General features: G+C 39.7%; 1 protein-coding gene across 4 annotated transcripts in view; it reads right to left on the reverse strand.

Annotated features, from left to right (window-relative positions):
* Positions 1–21,324, reverse strand: part of LOC106999277 (uncharacterized) — a 43,711-nt gene that overhangs the window by 13,627 nt on the left and 8,760 nt on the right. The window contains exon 3 of one of the 4 annotated variants that reach the window (XR_013395954.1): positions 13,403–13,695. The exons of 2 other annotated variants lie outside the window; for them this stretch is intronic. The gene's annotated coding sequence lies outside the window, so the exon portion shown is untranslated. Of the gene's footprint in view, positions 1–13,238; positions 13,696–21,324 lie in introns of those variants that run through there. One more of the 4 variants, XR_003731430.2, reaches the window with a different exon arrangement.

A 21,324-nucleotide genomic window follows, 5' to 3' on the forward strand; every position in this document is an offset into this window, starting at 1 on the left:
AAATGTATTTGTTGAAATCTAATCCCCAGTGTGATGGTATTAGGAGGTGAAGCCTTTGGGAGGTGATTAGGTCATGCAGGTGGAGCCCTCATGAATGAGATTAGTGCCCTTGTAACGGAGGCCTCAGAGAGCTGCTATGCCTCTTCCACCATGCGAGGACACAGGTAGAAGGCTCCATTTATGAACCAGAAATTAAGCCCTCACCAGACACTGGATCTGCCAACACCTTGACTTTGGACTTCCAGCCTCCAGAACTGTGAGGAATCAGTTTCTGTTATGTATAAGCTACCCAGTTTATGGTGTTTTGTTATAGCAGCCTGAACTATGACAGTGGGGCAGACCCAGTGCTATTTGTGTCCACTCAGGAATACAAACCAGTCCAAGGTGAGGTTTTCCAGAGCCTGTCTGTGCTGGGTGGACACATCAAAGGCATTAGACTCACCCATGCACACCCTTTTCCAGCATGCTTGCCTGTACTGCAGTGAATTTACTTTCCTTCATGACCCACCTACATTCACAAAATCACTCCTTTCTAGTGAGCCCACGTTTGCTTCCCTCTCATGCCAAACAGAAGCAGTCTAATACCTTTTCTGCACTCTCAGCATCCAAATATTTGAAGATATTCGTGTCCCCTATCCTCGAAGGGAGCCTCGTGCAGGTTAAAGATCCCCTGTTCCTTCAATGGTAGCTCAGATATCAGCCTAAAAAGCAACCCTTTGCTGTGGGCCCTGCACCATTTTCATCACGGAGGTGGCAAGAGATGAAATGACGGTTTTTTCAGTGGGCGATTTTCAGACACAGACCCTTAGGAAAGTATGGCTATTATCGCACCGGCTCCCAAGTGCCCATAACAGGCCCTCCTCTGTGTGCTTCACACCCTTTTACCATCCTGCACCAGCCCCCGCTCTCCTCTCCGATTGATTCCCGGTTCACACTAATTAGGCATTGCTTGGACTGTAACAGGAACGAGAGCTTTGCCATTTTCTTTAAGGAAACCATGTGAAAGGCCGACCTGCTGGTGGTTGCCAGGCAACCTTGATGATCCTACAGGAGAGACAAACTCGAGAGCGACAGGGCAAGAGAGCCTAGTTAGCAGCTATTGAATATGATCCCTGCTGCACCAAGAGGTGCGAGAAAGTTCTAGTCAGTCTTTTTTAAAGGGAGTGCGCATGTGTGTGCATGTGTGTGTGTGTGTGTGTGTGTGTGTGTGTGTGTGTTGGAGAGGCATACTCAAAGGGAGCTGGGAAAGAATAAAGTGGTGTTATTCTTTCAGGTAGAATAATAATAACACATGCTGTGGCAGGAAAATATATTGAAATATTATACTTTATCTGTTTGCCTTTAGTTTTCCCTCCTGCCCCCTCAATTCTAGTTGCTGGGCAGAACTTGCCCTTCCTCACTTTGGAACAAGACAGAAAGCAGAAGCAGTCAGTAAGCAAAGCCCTTCCCCTCTTTTGTAAAATGTTAAGCCACAGAACAAGGAATTGTGTGAAGAGTCTTGGAAGGTGGAGTAAGAGAAGTGTGAAGTTGGAGAAGCAGGATTTTCTGGGGTCTAGGAAGGAGACAGAGGTCTCTGAGTCTCCACTGCTCAAAGACCTGGCCAGGCACAGTGGTTCACACCTGTAATCCCAGCACTTTGGGAGACCGAGGCGGGTGGATCATCTGAGGTTGGGAGTTCGAGACCAGCCTGACCAACATGGAGAAACCCCATCTCTACTAAAAATACAAAATTAGCTGGGCATGGTGGCGCATGTGTGTAATCCCAGCTACTTGGGAGGCTGAGGCAGGAGAATTGCTTGAACCCAGGAGGCAGGGGTTGCAGTGAGTCGAGATCATGCCATTGCACTCCAGCCTGGGCAACAAGAATGAAACTCCGTCTCAGAAAAAAAAGAAAAAAGACCGGCAGTGCTCCAAAGGGGATGGTGAGATGTCAGATGGGTGTAAGCACCTAGGCTCCTGACCTCACCAAGTGTTCCTTAACCCACACGTGACACAGAATCCCCTGGTGAGAAGGAGCTATGCAGATGGCACAGTGCATAGTCCAGGGAAGCCTGTGGAGTTGTGGAGCTACAGAGGGACCAGCCTGGTAGTTTGGCATCTGAAACAACCCAGAACCTCTGCACAGCCCTGATCGCTGGGAGAGGAAACAATGACTTAGATTGCACTTTCTTCACATGGAGGCAAAACAGGGACACAGCAGAATGGATTTGATGTAGGGCAACTCAAGCTTTTTAGGTGAACACTGTGCTAGTCTCTACCAAACTTTCAATGTCACCTCCCAATAGTTGCATTTGTGTTGAGGTAACATTTATTGCACTTTTACCATGTGCCAGTAGTGTTCTAAGAACTCCACTCTAACGACACAGGAGAGTATCTACTTCTCCTGCACACTTACCATCACTGACTATTTTCAATCTTTAAAAATGTTGCCAATCCAACTGTTGTGAAAAATGGCATCTCATTGTTCTTTTAATGTACATAGCACTGAGTAATAATTTTTCATTTGCATTTCTGTATCATTTGCATTTTAACAATGAGAATGAGTTCATGTATTAACTTGTATATAAAATTAAAGTATGTCAAAATAATGGATCCATATGCACTTAAGAATACGGCCTTAAAATATGTGAAGCAAAAATCCATAGAAAAACAAAGTGAAGTTAATAAATCTACATAGTAGAAGATTTTTGCTATATATATATCAATCAAGTAAGCAAAAATAAGTAAAGATTTGATAACACAATCAAACTTAATCATATACAAATATATATTGCAATCGCATTATATATGTACATATACATATACATATGTATATGTATACACACAATATATACATATAGAAACACACATATACATATATATTGCTGTAGTCTGAATGTTTGCACCAAATTTGCATGTTGAAACTCCAACCCCCAATGTGACAATATTAGGAGGTGAAGTCTTTTTTTTTTTTTTTTTTTTTTGAGACGGAGTCTTGCTCTGTCGCCCAGGCTGGAGTGCAGTGGCGCTATCTCGGCTCACTGCAAGCTCCACCCCCCGGGTTCACGCCATTCTCCTGCCTCAGGAAGGTGAAGTCTTTTGGAAGGCAGAGCACTCATTACTGGGACTGGTGTTCTTAAAAAGAGGCCCCAGAAAGCCCCTTTGCCCCTTCCACCATATGAGGACACAGTGAGAAGGCACCATCTATTCACCAGGAAGAGGGCCTTCACCAGACTCTGAATTTGTCAGCACCTTGATCTTGGACTTCCAGGCTCCAGAACTATGAGAAATAGATTTCTGTTGTTTTTAAGCTACCTAGTTTATGGTATTTTTAAATAATAGCAGCCTGAATGGGCAATGACATAAACACACAAAAACACACATAAATTCAATAAAACTACGTGCATACGCACAAACAGTATACAGAGAACACTCTCAAAAAGTTGATTCTGCCATCGGCTACAAAGAAAAACTGGATAAATTATAAAAATCAAAAGTCATAAAGAGCTGCAATCTCTGAACACAGTGAAATAATTTTTTTTTTTTTTTTGAGACAGAGTCTTACTCTGTCACCCAGGCTGGAGTGCAGTGGCACCAGCTCAGCTCTCCACAACCTCCACCTCCCAGGTCCAAGAGAGTCTCCTGCCTCAGCCTCCCAAGTAGCTAGGACTACAGGCACCCGCCACCATGCTCAGCTAATTTTTTGTAGTTTTAGTAGAGGCGGGATTTCACCGTGTTTGCTGGGATGGTCTTGATCTCCTGACCTCGTGATCTACCTGCCTTGGCCTCCCAAAGTGCTGGGATTAACGGCGTGAGCCACCGCGCCCAGCTGAAATAATATTTAAGATTAGTAATTGTTTTTAAAAGGATAACCAAATTATCATCTGCTTAGAAAAATAAAATATTCTCCTAAATAACTATCAGGTTAGGAGAAAATTTAAAAATAAAATTACAATTTACTTAGAAATGAAAAACAGTCATCTTTTCTGGTTTTCCTAGAGGATAAAAGAAAGAAATGAAAGACAACCAATTGGTTTGAAGATGTAAATGTAAACCAAAAACTAGGTAAATTATAGGTAGTTAAAAAATAATCTTGGCATAGGAAAAGCCTTACGAAATATGACACAAACCTCAAAAACCCCGAACAACTAATACATTCAACCACCTAGGAATTTTTTTTAATGTGGCAAAAACCACCATGGGTAAAGGCAAATGATAAACTAGGAAAAAATATTCACAACTTATATCACAGACAAAAGATGAATTTCCTAATATATAAAGATCTCCTATAAATCAATAAGAATATAGACTACCAGCCCAAGAGAAATATGGCCAAAGGATATGAATAGAGAGTTCACAGAAAAGAGAATTTAGGAAAATGGCTCTTGGCTGAGTGTGGTGGCTCATGCCTATAATCCCAGCACAGTGGGAGGCCTAGATGAGAGGATCCCTTGAGCCCAGAAGTTTGAGAACAACCTGGGCAATACGGTGAGACCCCATCTCTGTAAAATAATAACAACAACAAAAACCATAGTGACACATGCCTGGAGTCCCCGCTACCCAGGAGGCTGAGGCAGGAGAATGTCTTGAACTCAGGAGTTTGAGGCTATGAGTCACAGTGAGCTGTGATCTCACCACTGTACTCCAGCTTGGGGGACAAAGCAAGACCCTGTCTCTCAAAAAAGATATGGCTTTTAAAACATATGACAGCAACATGGCACAAGTATACATATGTAACAAACCTGCACGTTATGCACATGTACCCTAGAACTTAAAAGTATAATAAAAAATACATAAATAAAAATAATTTTAAAATAAAAAATAAAATAAAATAAAACATATGACATGATATTCAATTGCACTCATAATAAACTTAATTGTAAAATAAAACTCACTGAGATATTGAGTGAAAGAAGAGGACACATGGATGATTATATTCACATAAAGTTTGGAATTTTAGCCAAAATAATTGAAGGTGTTAAAGGTTAGGTGAGTGTTTATTTTGAGGGCCAGAGAGTGGGAGGATAAGGGAAGACTTCTGGGTGCTGGTAAATTCTATTTCTTCTTCTTCTTCTTTTTTTTTTTTTTTTTTTTTGAGACGGAGTTTTGCTCTTGTTGCCCAGGCTGGAGTGCAATGGCACGATCTCAGCTCACTGCAACCTCTGCCTCCCGGGTTTAAGCGATTCTCCTGCCTCAGCCTCCTGAGTAGCTGGGATTACAGGCTCCCGCCACCATGCCAGGCTAGGTAAATTCTATTTCTTGATCTGGGTGCTGTTATAGATTAATTCACTTTGTGGAAATGAATGGAGCCATATACTTGTTGGTCCATATTTCTCTTTTTTTGTTGTTTTTTGGGGGTTTTTTTGGTCCATATTTCTTTCTTTTTTTTTTTTTTTTTTTTTTTGAGATGGAGTCTCACTCTGTCGCCCAGCTGGAGTGCAATGGCATGATTTCAGCTCACGGCAAGCACTGCCTCCCCAGGCTCATGCCATTCTCCTGCCTCAGCCTCCCGAGTAGCTGGGACTCCAGGCACCCGACACCACGCCCAGCTAATTTTTTGTGTTTTTAGTAAAGACGGGGTTTCACTGTGTTAGCCAGGATGGTCTCGATCTCCTGACCTCGTGATCTGCCCGCCTCAGCCTCCCAAAGTCCTGGGATTATAGGCGTGAGCCACCGTGCCCAGCTGGTCCGTATTTCTTTATGTTATATGTCAATAAAAATTACTTAAATGTACTACATTGAGATATTATTTTTCACTGATTAGGTTGGCAAGGAGCAAATCATCTGATGGTGCATTATGTTAATAAGGGGAAAAGGCTTTCCTCTTGTATTACTGATGAGAGTGCAGATTAGTAAAGCTTCAATAAGGAGATGGCATTAACATCTGTGGGAATTACTACTGCACATGCCCTCTGGCTGCATTTTCACCTCCAGGAACTTACCCTACAATAAATACTTGCACCTTTATGGTGACATAATGCATTCCCATGTCATTGAGAGACAAAACAATGGAAAGCTAACTAAACATCCATCAACAGGGGACTAATTAAATAATGAGTGCAGTGGTTCATGCCTGTAATTAATCCCAGCACTTTAGGAGGCCAAGGTGGAAGGATCTCTTGAGCCCAGGAGTTCAAGACCAGCCTCAGCAATATAGTGAGACCCCGTCTCTATTTCTAAAAAACATTGACCTATGGTTATGTAAAGACTTGGCATTAGGGGAAACTGAAAAACACACATCAATTCTCTCTACTATTCTTGCAACTTTCCATAACTCTAAAATTATTTAAGAATAAAAAGTGAAAGAGATTGGACACGGTGGTTCATGCCTGTAATCTCAGCAATTTGGCATGCCGAGGTGGACAGATCACCTAAGGTCAGGAGTTTGAGACCAACCTGGCCAACATGATTAAACCCTGTTTCTAGTAAAATTACAAAACATAGCCAAGCGCGGTGCCATGCTCCTGTAATCCCAGCGACTCGGGAGACTGAGACAGGAGAATCACTTGAACCCGGGAGGCAGAGGTTGCAGTGAGCCAAGATCGTGCCACTGCATCCCAGCCTGGGCAACAGAGTAAGACTTCATCTAAAAAAAAAAAAAAAAAAAAAAGCGAAAGAAGAGTTAACAGAAGGGAGGTTGGTGACACATTAAAAAATAGAGACAGAGAGAGAGAGGAAAAGAGTCAGAAAAGCAAAATTAAACAATGCCTTAGGTACCTCTGTTTGGTGAACAATGTCCTACCTCCAGGAAATGACAGCCTACTGGGAGTTTTATCCAATTGTGGAGATAAATGTTCAGACTTCTTAATGTTGACTTCTTTATGGAAAGCTCCATGTCTTACACAAAATTTTCCAACCAAGTATATAAACTACATACAGAGAGAAAATGTTTTGGACTGGAAGATCTCTGTGCCTGGTCTCCTTGGAAGTTATATTTCTGATAAATCCATACATTTTCATCAGCTTCTAGGAGTTCAGCTAACATGTGACCAAATCTGAGGTATGATCTGCTGGCCACCTGCCGAGAAATCAGGGTTCTGAACCTACAATCACTACAGTGATGACTATGAGGCTGGGAAAGCCTTTGGAGAGTCCCTTGCCCCATTCATTCAGTATCCAACAAACATTTATTAGTGCATCCTGTGTGCCAGGCATGACTATGTGCTGAGAATATGACATTGAACAAAACGTAAAATCCCTGATGTCATGCTGGCTTCAGGCCAGCTAGGAACACAGACAAGTAAACAGGGAAATTAAGCACCATGTGACCCATGTGGAGGAAAATCCCACAGTGATGTAGAAATATATGACGGGAAGACTGAACTCAGACCTAGAGGTGAGGGAGAGCAAAACCATCCCCACCAAAGGCCTTTCTATTTGAGTCGCAACAGTTCTCCATTCCAAGGGTGGGAAAAAGGAATGGAGCTTGGGACAGGGTAAAGAAACCCAACCTTTTTGAGATGTAAGGCCGAAAGCACTTTCCTCTAGAGAGCTCGATCCAAGAACATTTCTGCTTTGGGGAGACATTATGTCAGGGCATATTGGTTGTCTGGAGGCAGGTCCGATAGAGACTGTAATGGTGGGAGGCTTTATGAGTAGAGAATATACAATTCACCTCTTCCAAGAAGAAATTGAAGGCGACGGCAGATAACAGAGCGTGTCCTGTGGCTTCCAGATTGATTACTATTTTCCTCCACTACACCTGTAAGCACCTTCCTCCACCACTTAACTGACCTGCTTTGGTCTTTCCATCCCCCTACAGCACCTACCTCCATATTAGTCCCAAAGCTTTCAGATGTATCACCGCTCTCCGTGAGTCTTCCACAGGCAGAAGTTCCCCTGAGCTTTTGCAGGCACAATCTTCAGCATGTTGCCTTGGCCTGGGTATGGCCTTAAAACTCAGAAAATTCTGATTTGAATTGTCACTCTGCTGGTACCTAGCATTGTGCTTTAGGCACATTTCCTTACCTCTCCAAGCCTCAGATGCTAGATCAGTAAAATTGGGGAAATAGTATGCACCTCATAGAGTGGTTGTGAGAATTCACTAGAATTTATTTAATAAATACTCATTAAACACCTATTATGACAATGTGCCAGGCACAGTAAATGCTCAATAAATGCTAGTTCCTTCCTAAGTTCAAAAGGACTTCCCATCCCTGTTAGGCTTCACTTTCTGGACCCTACCGTCAGGGTTGGCTTCAAGGCATTTGACTTTTATAGATATGCAGGGCCCATGCTTAGAAGGGCCCTACATTTGATGTAATTCTCTATTATTGCCATCTCAAAATTCTTAATATTTTTTAAACAAAGGGCCCCATTTTGATTTTGCACCAGGCCCCACAAATCATGTAACCTGTTTTGCCCACTCTGGTAATGAGTTATAAAGTACTATTACTTTATACAGTTATAAGGGACTATTACTATTAAACAAAGTTGGTAGCAATGATATTAGTCAAAATGAATTAAAAATAAATTAATAAAATGTAATAGCCAAGATGGGTTCACTGATGAATTCTACCAAACACTTAAGGAAGAAATTGCATAAATTCTCTAAAATCTCTCTCAGAAAATACAATCAGCAGGAGTACTTCCTAACTCATTCTTTGAGGCCAAAATTACTCTGATACCAAAACCAGACTTTTTTTTTTTTTTTTTTTTTTTTTTTTTGAGACAGAGTCTCGCTCTGTCACCCAGGCTGGAGTGCAGTGGCCAGATCTCAGCTCACTGCAAGCTCCGCCTCCCGGGTTCACGCCATTCTCCTGCCTCAGCCTCCCGAGTAGCTGGGACTACAGGCGCCCACCACCTCGCCCGGCTAGTTTTTTGTATTTTTTTTTTTAGTAGAGACGGGGTTTCACCGTGTTAGCCAGGATGGTCTAGATCTCCCGACCTCGTGATCCGCCCGTCTCGGCCTCCCAAAGTGCTGGGATTACAGGCTTGAGCCACCGCGCCCGGCCAAAACCAGACATTTTAAGAAAGAAAACTACATACCAATAACTCTTATGAACATAGATGCAAAAATCCTCAACAAATTGTTAGCAAACTGAATCCAGCAATATATAATAAGAATTATACACCAAGACCAAATGGGATTTATCTCAGGTATGTAAGGCTAGTTCAACATTCAAAAATCAATTAATATAATCCACTTAATCAACAGGCTAAAGAAGAAAAACCACACAACCATATTGACAGATGCAGAAAACATATTTGGCAAAATCCAACACCTATTTACATTAGCACCCCCAAAATGAAATATTTTGGTAAAATACTTTGATAAAATCTTTGGTAAAAACTCTCAGAAAAGTAGGAATAGAGGAGAAACTACCTCTACCAGTAAAGAACATCTACCAAAAAAACCTACAGCTGACATTCTACTTAATAAGAAGCCAGAAACTTTCCCACTAACATCAGGAGCCAGGCAAGGATGTCAAGGATATATAATCTACTTGAGGAAAACTGCAAAACGCTGAAAACATTAATTTTTAAAATAACTAAATTAATGGAGGCCAGGCAAGGTGGTTCATGACTCTAATCCCATCACTTTGGTAGGCTAAGATGGGCAGGCTTGAGCTCAGGAGTTCAAGAGCAGCCTGGGCAACATGGCAAAACCCCATCTCTACAAAAAATACAAAAATTAGCTGGGCATGATGGCATATGCCTACAGCCTCAGCTACTTGGGAGGCTGAGGTGGGAGGTTGACTTGAGCCTGGGAGGCAGAGATTACAGTAAGCCAAGTCTGCACCAGTGCACTGCAGCCTGGGTGACAGAACCAGACCCTGGCTCAAAACAAACAAAGCAAAAGAAAACAAAACAACTAAATTAACGGAAAGATATTCCATGTTCATGGATAGGAAGACTCAATATTGCCAAGATTTTAATTCTTTCCAAGTAGATCTATAAATTCAATGCAATACCAATCAAAATCCCAGCAAGTTATTTTGTGCATATCAACAAACTAATTCTAAAATTTATATGAGGCCAGGTGCAGTGGCTCACACCTGTAATCCCAGCACTTTGGGAGGCCGAGGCAGGTGGATCACCTGAGGTCAGGAGTTCAAGACCAGACTGGCCAACATGGCAAAATCCTGTCTCTACTGAAAATACAAAAATTAGCTGGGCTTGGTGGCAGGCACCTGTAATTCCAGCTACTCAAGAGGCTGAGGCAGGAGAATCGCTTCAACCTAGGAGGCAGAGGTTGCAGTGAGCAGAGATTGTGCCATTGCACTCCAGCCTGGGTGACAAGAGCAAAACTCCATCTCTAAATAAATAAATAAATAAATAAATAAATAAATCTCCATCTCAAATATATATATATATATATATATATATATATATATATATATATGAAGTATTATAAGGAAAACCCCAAATCATATTTTTAAAAACCTTCCCCTAAACTGGTAGAGAGCCAAGAGACCAAAGAATGGGTTGGAAAAGTCCAGTTTGGTGAGTAGATGAGTTTATCAAGACTTACATGTGAGGCACTCCTGGATGGCAGCAGGGCAGCTTCAGAGATTCGTGCTGAACTCCCATCCATAAGGTGCTTTTAAGTTAATTTTCTGACTCTTTTCCTACTGTGTATGTGGGATGGGACTATTTTCCTTAGTAGGCTCTCAAACACTCTCCAAGATGTTTGGGTTCTCAGACATACCTGCTCCTCAGCTGGGCACCATGGCCTTGGCTTATCACCTGGTCTTCAGGATTCAGGCAACAGACATACACCCTTAAGTAACCTGGCCATAATAGGGAAACTGTCACATTACATGGAGAAGCCAAAAACCCAGAATGACCAACAGAATCTTAAAGAAGAACAAAGTTGGAGGACTGACACTACCCAACTTCAAGACTTACTCTAATGCTGCAATAGTCAAGACAGTGTGGTATCAGAGAAAGAATAAACAAATAGAACAGTGGAACAGCATAGAGAGCCCCCAAGTAGACCCGCATATATTTAGTCAGCTGACCTTTAACAAAGGGGCAAAGGCAATACAATGGAACAAATATAGGCTTTTTGACAAATGGTGATGGAAAAAATGGACATCCACATGCAAAAAAACAAAAGTGAATTTAGACACAGATCTTATAGCCTTCACAAAAATTAACTCAAAAAATATCACAGACCTAAATATAAAATGCAAAACTATAAAACTTCTAGAAGATAACATAGTAGAAAACCTTTATGAACTTGGACATGGTGAGGACATGGTGATGACATTTTAGATACAACACCAAAAGCACAATTCATAAAATATCTCATTGTGGTTGGGCACAGTGGCTCACGACTGTAATCCCAGAACTTTGGGAGGCCAAGGCAGGTGGATCACAAGGTCAGGGGTTCAAGACCAGCCCAGCCAACATGGTGAAACCCTGTCTCTACTAAAGATACAAAAAAATTAGTCAGACATGGTGGCATGCGCCTATAATCCTAGTGACTCAGGAGGCTGAGGCAGAACAATTGCTTGAACCCGGGAGGTGGAGGTTGCAGTGAGCTGAGATCACACCATTGCACTCCAGCCTGGACGACAAGAGTGAGGAAAAAGAAGGAAGGAAGGAAGGAAGGAAGGAAGGAAGGAAGGAAGGAAGGAAGGAAGGAAGGAAGGAAGGAAGGGAGGGAGGGAGGGAGGGAGGGAGGGAGGGAGGGAGGGAGAGGGAGGGAGGGAAGGAGGAAAGAAGGAAAGAGAGAGAGAGAGAAAAGAGAGAGAAAGAAAAGAAATCATTGATAAGCCAGGCTTCATTAAAATTAGAAATTTCTGCTCTGTCTAAAACACTGTTAGAAAATGGGAAGACAAGCCACAGGTTGGGAGAAAATATTTTTAAAAGACACATCTGATAATGGACTGTTATCCAAAATAGACAAAGAACTCTTAAAACTCAACAATAAGAAAACAAACTGATTAAAAACAGGCCGAAGGTCTGAACAGACAATTCACCAAAGTAGACATACAGATGCCCAATATGCACATGGAAAGATTCTCCATATCCTACGTCATTGGGAAAGTACCAACTAACACAACGAGATACCACTACATGTCTACGAGAATGACCAAAATCCGTAACACGGAAAAAAACAAATGCTGGTGAGGATGTGGAGCAACATGAACTCTCATTCATTACTGGTAGTTAATACAAAATGGTACAGGCACTTTGGAAGAGAGTTTGGCAGTTTCTTACAAAACTAAACATATTCTTACCATATATCCAGCAATCATTTTCCTTACTATTTACCCAAAGATAAATTGACAAAACTTGGAAGCAACCAAGATGTCCTTCAGTAGGTGAAAGGATAAATAAACTGTGGTAGATCCAGACAAGGGAATATGATTTTGCACCAAATAATCAGGTCCTAAGAAGTGAGATATCAAGCTATGAAAAGACACAGAAAAACTTTGAGTGTGTTTTACTAAGTGAAAGAAGCCAATCTGGAAAGGCTGTAGCCTTTGTATGTAGCCTGTTGTAAGACTCCAACTGTATGACATTCTAGAAAAAGCAGAAATAGGAAGACAGGAAAAAGATCAGTGGTTGCCAGGAGTTAGGAAGAGAGTGGGGGATGAATAGGTGGAGTACAGATTGTTAAGGCCAGGAAACTACTTTGTAGGGTACTATGATGGTGGATACATGTCATTATACATTTGTCCAAATCCATAAAATGCATAACATCAGAGTGAACCCTAATGCAAACTATGGACTTTAGGTGATAATGATGTGTCCATGTAGATTCATCAGTGTAACAAATGTACCACTCTGGGTGTAGGATGTTGACAATGGAGGAAGGCTGTGCATGTGTTGGAGTAGGGAGTGTAATGGAAACTCTACTTACCGCTCAAGTTTGCTGTGAACCTAAAACTGTTCTAAGAAAAAAATAAAGTCTATTTAAAAGGAAAAAAACAAATTTACTATACATCTACTGCTAATTCTGAATTGTTGAATGGGGGTACTGTCAGGATAGTCACAGCAGGAGTCATCATCTCATCTTCTAAGAGAGTAATGTAGGAAAAAAGAGGAGGCAGAAGGGACAGATCAAACTGTGTGTCCCTGTGTGCATATTTGACATAAATTGCAAACCTCCAGTTCACCCCTCGGCCTCCTGCAGTCAGAAACTCATGAGGGTCACTGAGCCCCAGCGCCTGGAGCAACAAGACATTTTTTACAGAGAGGAAATGTTATTTTAGAATGAAATCCTAGCCAAGGCTGCTGGGGGCTGTAAAAACAAACCCATAAAACCAAGGGTCCTTGGAGCACTTAACGAGATTTCCACCTGATGATAGGAAAACAATTTTATTGAGATTTCTCCCAGGAAATTGGTTTCTCCCAACCAAGTTGAAAGGCTGAGATCATCTTAGTAATGATAGTGAGGACCAGAAGCAGTTCATCTTCTATTGACAGTGATGCATCTGCTGCGCATGTTAATTAACTCATCAATTACCTTCCCCAGGGTAGGAGAAGCTGAGCCGCTCACAGTCTCGCAGGGCAGGTCTTCTTGTCCCAGGAATGTCAAGAGCTCGCCTTTATCTTATCTCAAATGATTTGCTTCGGTGACTAACTGATGACTCCTACAAGCTGCTTTCAGTTGCTGCCTCTGGCATTTTCTCTGAAAGACTAGTCTGGTGGATAGTAAGGTAGACTGCCAAAACAGTCATTTGTGTTCACGGTGAAACCAGGACCTTCTTGCTTCCCCTTCCTGGGCAAGTGGCCTTTATCTGCATGGTTTAGAACACCCTGGGGAAATATGAAGGGGAAATTGAGTACCTTTTCTTTATCTATAACCTAATTCAAAATTAGTGTGAGCTGTAGTTGTAAATCTCAGATTGATCTGTTCTTAGCTCATTATTATTATTATTTTTTGCCATTTCATTTTACGTGATAACAAAAGTATCACGCATTAAGAAGAATTTATAGTTTGCAAAGTGCTCTCTTGTGTATCAGTGTATTTGATTCTCACCAAAATCCCATCAGATAGAAAAAGAAGGGTCACTGTTCCCCTTTGAGTAAGGAGAACCTATGCGAGAGAGGTTAAAGGACTCCCCAGTATCAAACATCAATTTCTACTGTCAAACAAAACAAAGATTGTATTTACATTTTAGAATAAATTATTAAATATTTCAAAGATATATAAAATACAGAAAATATCAAAAGAGAGCCACATATCTACGTCTCAGTTTTAACAACTATTAATGTATTTGCTTCAGATGCTTTTTAGCAAAAGATAAAACAATACAAATACAGTTGTCAGGCCAGGCACAGTAGTTCACACCTGTAATCCCAGCACTTTAGGAGGCTGAGGTGGGCGGATCACTTGAGGTCAAAAATTCGAGACTAGCCTGGCTAACATGAAGAAACCCTGTCTCTACTAAAACTACAAAAATTAGCCAGGTGTTGTGGTGCATGCCTGTAATCCCAGCTACTCAAGAGGCTGAAGCAGGAGAATCACTTGAACCTGGGAGACGGAGGTTGCAGTGGGCTGAGATCGTGCCACTGCACTCCAGCCTGAGTGACAGAGTGAAACTACATCTCTAAATAAATAAATATTAAAAAATAAAACAATACAAATACAGTTGTCACCATCCCATTTCTTCCCTTCCCTGCCAGAGGTGATTACTTTCCTGAAGTTGATACATATCCTTCAACCCATGTTATTGAACATTTATTTCAGGCTAGGTGAAGTGGTTCATGTCTGTAATCCTAGGACTTTGGGAGGCTGAGGCAGGGGGATTGCTTGAGCCCAGCAGTTCCAGACCAGACAGGACAACATAGCGAGACCTCGTCTCTACAAAAAAATCAAAAAATTGAGGTGGGGGATCACTTGATCCTGGGAGGTCAAGGCTGCAATGAGCCATGATTGAGTCATTGCACTCCCTTCTGGATGACAGAGAGACTGCCTCAAAACAACAACAACAACAACAACAACAACAACAACAAAAAGCCAAACAAAAATAACAACAAATTTACTTCATCTGTATTTACCTATAATGATCTGTATCAGTATCATACTTTACTTTGCTTTACTTTTGTATAGTCATATGATAGTTTGTGAATCTTTTTATAACTTTTCTTTTCTCACTGAACATGTTTCTAGATGTCCAACTGGATACATGTAGAGCTGCAAGTTAATTGATCAATGTATTTTTTCACTGAATTATAGTGTTTTATTACATAGATAAACCATAATTTATTTATCCATTTTCTTATCAGTGGATATTTGAGCTGTTTCTATGTCTTACTATTTCCAAGTAGTGTTGCAGTGAACATTCTTGTTCATGGCAAATTATTCCTGGTGACCATGGCTGAAAACTTCTTTAGGGCATGTATCTAGAAAAAGAGTTGTTGGGTTGTTTGAAGGGTATGCACACCTTGAAATTTATTAGATATTGCCAAATTATTCTCCAAAGTGATGGCAGCAATTTATACTTCCAACAGAGATGTCTACGAATTCCTGTTTCCTCACGTTTTCACCAACAATTGGTGAAAATTCAACATTTGGCGAATTATTAGTCCTGTTAATTTTCCCAACTTGATGAGTGTGATTGCTTGTTATAATTTGCATTGCTCAGAATGGCCGTAGTTAAAAAATAAAAAAAACAGAAGATGTTGGCGTGGATGTGGTGATCAGGGAACACTTCTACACTGCTGGTGGGAATGTAAATTAGTATAGTCACTATGGAAATCGTGTGGAGATTCTTTAAAGAACTATAAGTAGAACTACCATTTGATCCAGCAATCACACTACTGAGAATCTACCCAGAGGAAAAGAAGTCATTATACAAAAAAGATACTTGCACACACATGTTTATAGCAGCACAGTTCACAATTGCAAAATCATGGAACCAACCCAAATGCCCATCAATCAACAAGTGGATAATGAAATACTACTCAGCCATAAAAGGAATGAATTAACAGCATTTCAGCGACCTGGATGAGATTGGAAACTGTTATTCTAAGTGAAATAACTCAGGAATGGAAAACCAAACATCGTATATTCTCACTGATATGTGGGAGCTAAGCTACGAGGATGCAAAGGTGTAAGAATGATACAATGACTAAGGTGACTTGCAGGGTAAGGGTGGGAGGGGGCAAGGGATAAAAGATTACAAATAGGGGGCTGGGTGTGGTGGCTCATGCCTGTAATCCCAACACTTTGGGAGGCTGAGGCAGGCAGATCCCCTGAGGTCGGGAGTTCAAGACCAGCCTGACCAACATGAAGAAACCCCATCTCTGCTAAAAATACAAAATTAGCTAGGCGTGGTGGAACATGCCTGTAATCCCAGCTACTCGGGAGGCTGAGGCAGGAGAATCGCTTGAACCAGGGAGGCAGAGATTGCGGTGAGCCGAGAACGAGCCATTCCACTCCAGCCTGGGCAATGAGAGTAAAACTCTGTCTCAAAAAAAAAAAAAAAAAAAAATACAGCACGCAATGTATACTGATTGGGTGGTGGGTGCACCAAAATCTCACAAATCACCACTAAAGAACTTACTTGTGTAACCAAACACCACCTGTACCCCAATAACCTATGAAAGAAAGGTTAAAAAAATAATAATAACTTGCATTGTCCTCACGATTAGTCAGACTGTGCTTCAATCACTAGTTTATCGGCCACTTGAGTGTTCTTTTCTGTGGATTTCTTGGTCATAACCTTTCAATTTTCAATATTTTTGTCTTCTTCTTATTGATTTATATAAATGCTTTAGGTATTCTAGATATTAATTCCTTGTTGATCATACACTTGTAAATATCTTTTCCCATCCTAAACTTGATTTTACTTAATTTATATCTTTTGCCTCTGCTTAAATTTTTAAGTTTAATGTTAATTAAATTTGTATTTTTATTTGTGCTTTTTGTGTCTAACAAGACATAAAATGAATTATTGTTAACATTGTAATGTCATTGCCATCATCCACAAATATGCAATGCCTCTCCATTTATTTAGAAGTTCTTTTATGGCCTTCAATAAAATTTTAGAATCTCCTCAATCTGTAGCAAATCATTGTTAGATTTATTCCTAGTTACCTAAGAGTTATTTTCTCCTTCCTTCCTTCCTTCCTTCCTTCCTTCCTTCCTTCCTTCCTTCCTTCCTTCTTAATTTTTGACAGGGTCTTACTCTGTCATACAGGCTGGAGTGCAATGGTGCCACCTCAGCCTCCCAACTAGCTGGAACCAAAGGCATTCACCACCATGCCTGGCTAATTTCTTTCTGTTTGTTCATTTTTTTTCCGTTTTTTTTTTTTTTTTTCATAGAAACGGGGTCCCACCATGTTGCCCAGGCTAATCATAAACTCCTGGGCTCAAACAATCCTCCTGCCTCGGCCTCCCAAAGAGCTGGGATTACAGGCGTGAGCCACTACCCTTGGCTTTTTTCTTGATATTGTAAGTTCATTTATTAAGTTATCTTTTTAATTAGGTGTTTCTCAGGAATGTTATTAATTTTTTCAAATTGAGAAATAATTAACATGGTATAAAATTCACCCTTTTAAAGTATACAATTTAGTGGTTTTTAATATATTCACAAGGTTGGCCAACCACCACTACTAATTCCAGTACATTTTTGTCATCCTGAAAAGAAATCCTGTAACCCCGAGCTGTCATTCCCCATGTCCCCTTCATCTTACTCCCTGAAAACCACTTATCTTCTTCCTATAGATTTGACTATTCTGATAAATAGTTTCACATAAATGAAACCATACAGTATGCAGCCTTTTGCATCTGGCTTCTTTCTCTTAGTATAGTACTTTCAGGGTTCATCCATGTTGCAGCATGTATCAGAACTTCATTCCTTCTCATGGCTGAGTAATATTTCATTATCAGGATAAATATTTGCTTGTCCATGTATTAGCTGATGGACATTTGAATTGTTTCCACTTTGGGCTATTATAAATAATGTTGCTATGAACATTTGTTTAGAAATTTTTGTATAATATATGTTTTCAGTTATCTTGGGTGTGTACCTAAGGGTGGAATAATTGGGTCATATGGCAACTCGAGTTAACATTTCCAAAGTGGCTACACCATTTTACATTCTCACCAGCAATATCTGAGGGTTCCAGTTTCTCCACAACTTCACCCACACTTGTTATTGTCCTTTTTAAAAAATTATAGCCATTCTAGTGGGTTTATCTCATTGTAGATTTGATTTGCATTCCCTAATGAACAGTGATGTTGCCCATCTTTTCATGTGCTTGTTGGCCATTTGTGTATCTTATTTGGAGAACTGTATATTCAAATCCTTTGCCCATTTTAATTGGATTGTCTTTGTATAATTGAGTTGTAAGAGTTCTTTGTTAGTCCTTGATCCTAGACCTAGACCCTCATCAGATATATGATTTTCAAATACTTTTTCCCATTCTGTAAGTTATCTTTTCATTTTCCTTGGTAGAGTCCTCAAAACACAAAAGTTTTTAATTTTTATTAATTTCAATATTTTCTTTGGTTGCTTGAGCTTTAAAAGTTACATTTAAGAAACCATTGCATAACCCAAGTTTACAAGGACTTATACCTATGTTTTATTCTAAGAGTTCTGCGATTTTAGCTCTTATATTTAGGTCTTCAATCCATTTTGAGTAAATTTGTGTATATGTGTGAACTACGGGTCCAAGTTTATTCTTTTGCATATGAATATCCAGTTGTCCAGCACTATTTATTGAAGAGACTCTTCTTCTCCCACCAGATTGAATTGGTACCTTTGTTGAAAATCAATTACTATAGATGTATGAGTTTATCTCAGGACTCTCAATTTTATTCTGTTGATCTATATGTTTGCCCTCCTGCCAGTACCACACAGTCTCGATTACTCTAGTTTTGCATTAAGTTTTGAAATTATGAAGTGTGAGTCCTTCAACTTTATTTTTAATTTTAGACAGTGTGTTGGCTACTCTGGGTCCCTTGGATTTCTATATGAATTTTATGACCAGCATGTCAATTTGTGCAACAATAAAACAAGAAGCAGCTGGAATTTTGATATTGTGTTGGGATTTAGGATTGTATCCACTCTATATGTCAATCTAGGGAGTATTGTCATCTTAACAATAAGTTTGCCAATACATGAACATGGGATACCTTTCCCATTTATTTAGATCTTTTGCTGAGACACTAATGAAAAAAGAATTTATTTCAGCAATGCTTTATAGTTTTCAATGTACAAGTCTTGCATGCACTGCTTTCATTAAATTTATTCCTAAGTATTTTATTCTTTTTGATGCTATTACAAATGGAATTGTTTTCTTGATTTCACTTTCAGATTATCCATTGCTAGTATATAGAAGTAAAACTGATTTATATATTTTATATGTCCTGCAAACTTGCTGAATTTATTAGCTCTAATAGTTTCTTTTGTGGATTCCTTAGTATTTTCCATGTACAAAACCATGTCATCTGCAAACAGAGAAGTTTTACTTCTTCCTTTCAAAATCCTTTTATTTATTTTCCTTGGCTAACAACCCTGGATAGAACCTCCGAAACAATATTGAATAGAGGTGATGAGAATGTACATTCTTTTCTTGTTCCTGATCTAAGGGGAAACTTTGCCTTTCACCATTTGAAATATGTTGTTAGTTATGGATTTTTTGTAGATGCCTTTTATCAGGTTGAGGAAGTACCTTTCTATTCCTAGAGTGTTGAGGGGTTTTTTTTGTTTTTTTGTTTTTTTGTTTGGTTTTGTTTATTTGTTTGTTTTCATTTTTTTTTGAGACAAGGTCTGGCTCTGTTACCCAGGTTGGAGTGCAGCCTGGACCTCCTGGGCTCAAAAAATCCTCCTGCCTCAGCTTCCAGAGTAGCTGGAACCACAGGCATGTACCACCACACATGGCTAATTTTTTAAATTTTTTATAGAGGCGGGATCTTGTCATGTTGCCCAGGCTGGTCTTTAACTCCTGGGCTCAAACAATACTCCCACCTCACCCTCCCAAATTGCTAGGATTAGAGGTGTGAGTCACCACTTAACGCCTATTGAGTGTTTTATCACAAAAAGGTGTTAGATTTTGTCAAAAGCTGTTTTCTTGTCTGGATTGAGTTGATTGTCTGGATTTTGTCATTTATTCTATTAATATGGAGTGTTATTTTGATTGATTTCTAGATTTTAAAACAACCTTTCATTCCTGGGATAAATCGCTTTTGATCATGATGCATAATCCTTTTGATATATTTCTGGATTTAGTTTTCTAGTATTTCAGTAAGGACTTTTGCATTTATATTCATAAAGGCTGTTGCTCTGTAGTATTTTCCTCTTGTGATATCTTTGTCTGGTTTTGATATCAGGGTAATACTCAACTCAGAGAAAGAGTTTGGAAATGTTTCCTACTGTTTTATTTTTTGGAAGAGTTCATGAAAGATTGGTGTTAATTCTTTTTGAAATGTTTGGTACAATGCAACAGCGAAACTATCTGGCCCTGTGCTTTTCTTTGTGGGAAGTTTTTTGATTACTTATTCAATCTCTTTACTTGTTATGATCTGTTCAGATTTTCTATATCTTCTTGAGTCCATTTCAGTAATTTTTGTGTTATATAGGAATCTGCCAATTGTATAGGTTATCTGTCAGTGTTCGATTATTCATATTCATATTCTCCTATAATGTTATTCATATTCTCCTTTACTTTGTAAGATTGGTAGTAATGTTTCCTCTTTCACTCCTGATTTTAAGTCATTTGAAGTTTCTATTTTTGTCTTGATCTGTCTAACTAGAAGACTTAATTTCAGTGTCATTGATTTTCTCAATTGTGCTATTGATTTTTGAACACTGATATTGTCAAAAAAAATCTTATTACCTTATAGCATTTATCTGTAGATTTTCTTACATTTTCTAGTAAAAGCACATTATCTGAAATGAAAACTTGGTATCTTCATGGGCACATCCAGTAGCATGTTGATTACAGTCACATTGCTGACTTCAAAGAGAATGTTTCTCATATTCCAATGTTAAGTGTGATACTAACTGTGAATAGATATCTTTTGTTAAGGACAGGCAATTTCCTTTCATTCCAGATTGGCTAAAGTTTTTATCTTAAATCAATATTGAATCTTAGCAAATGCTTTCTAGATTTATTCAGTGCTTTTATTTTTTCTTTTACTCTATTAAAGTCAAGCTAATTTACATGAATAGATTTCTTTTTTTTCTTTTACTTTTTCTTTTTTTCTTTTTTCTTTTTTTCTTTTTTTAAGACAGAGTTTCTCACTTGTTGCGAAAGCTGGAATGCAATGGTACGATCTCGGCTCACCGCAACCTCCGCCTCCTGGGTTCAAGCAATTCTCCTGCCTCAGCCTCCCGAGTAGCTGGGATTACAGGTGCCCACCACTTCACCTGGCTACTTTTTGTATTTTTAGTAGAGATGGGGTTTCTCCATGTCGGTCAGGCTGGTCTCGAA

This window comes from Macaca mulatta, chromosome 7, assembly GCF_049350105.2.
Source record: "Macaca mulatta isolate MMU2019108-1 chromosome 7, T2T-MMU8v2.0, whole genome shotgun sequence".
Taxonomy (NCBI): domain Eukaryota; kingdom Metazoa; phylum Chordata; class Mammalia; order Primates; family Cercopithecidae; genus Macaca; species Macaca mulatta.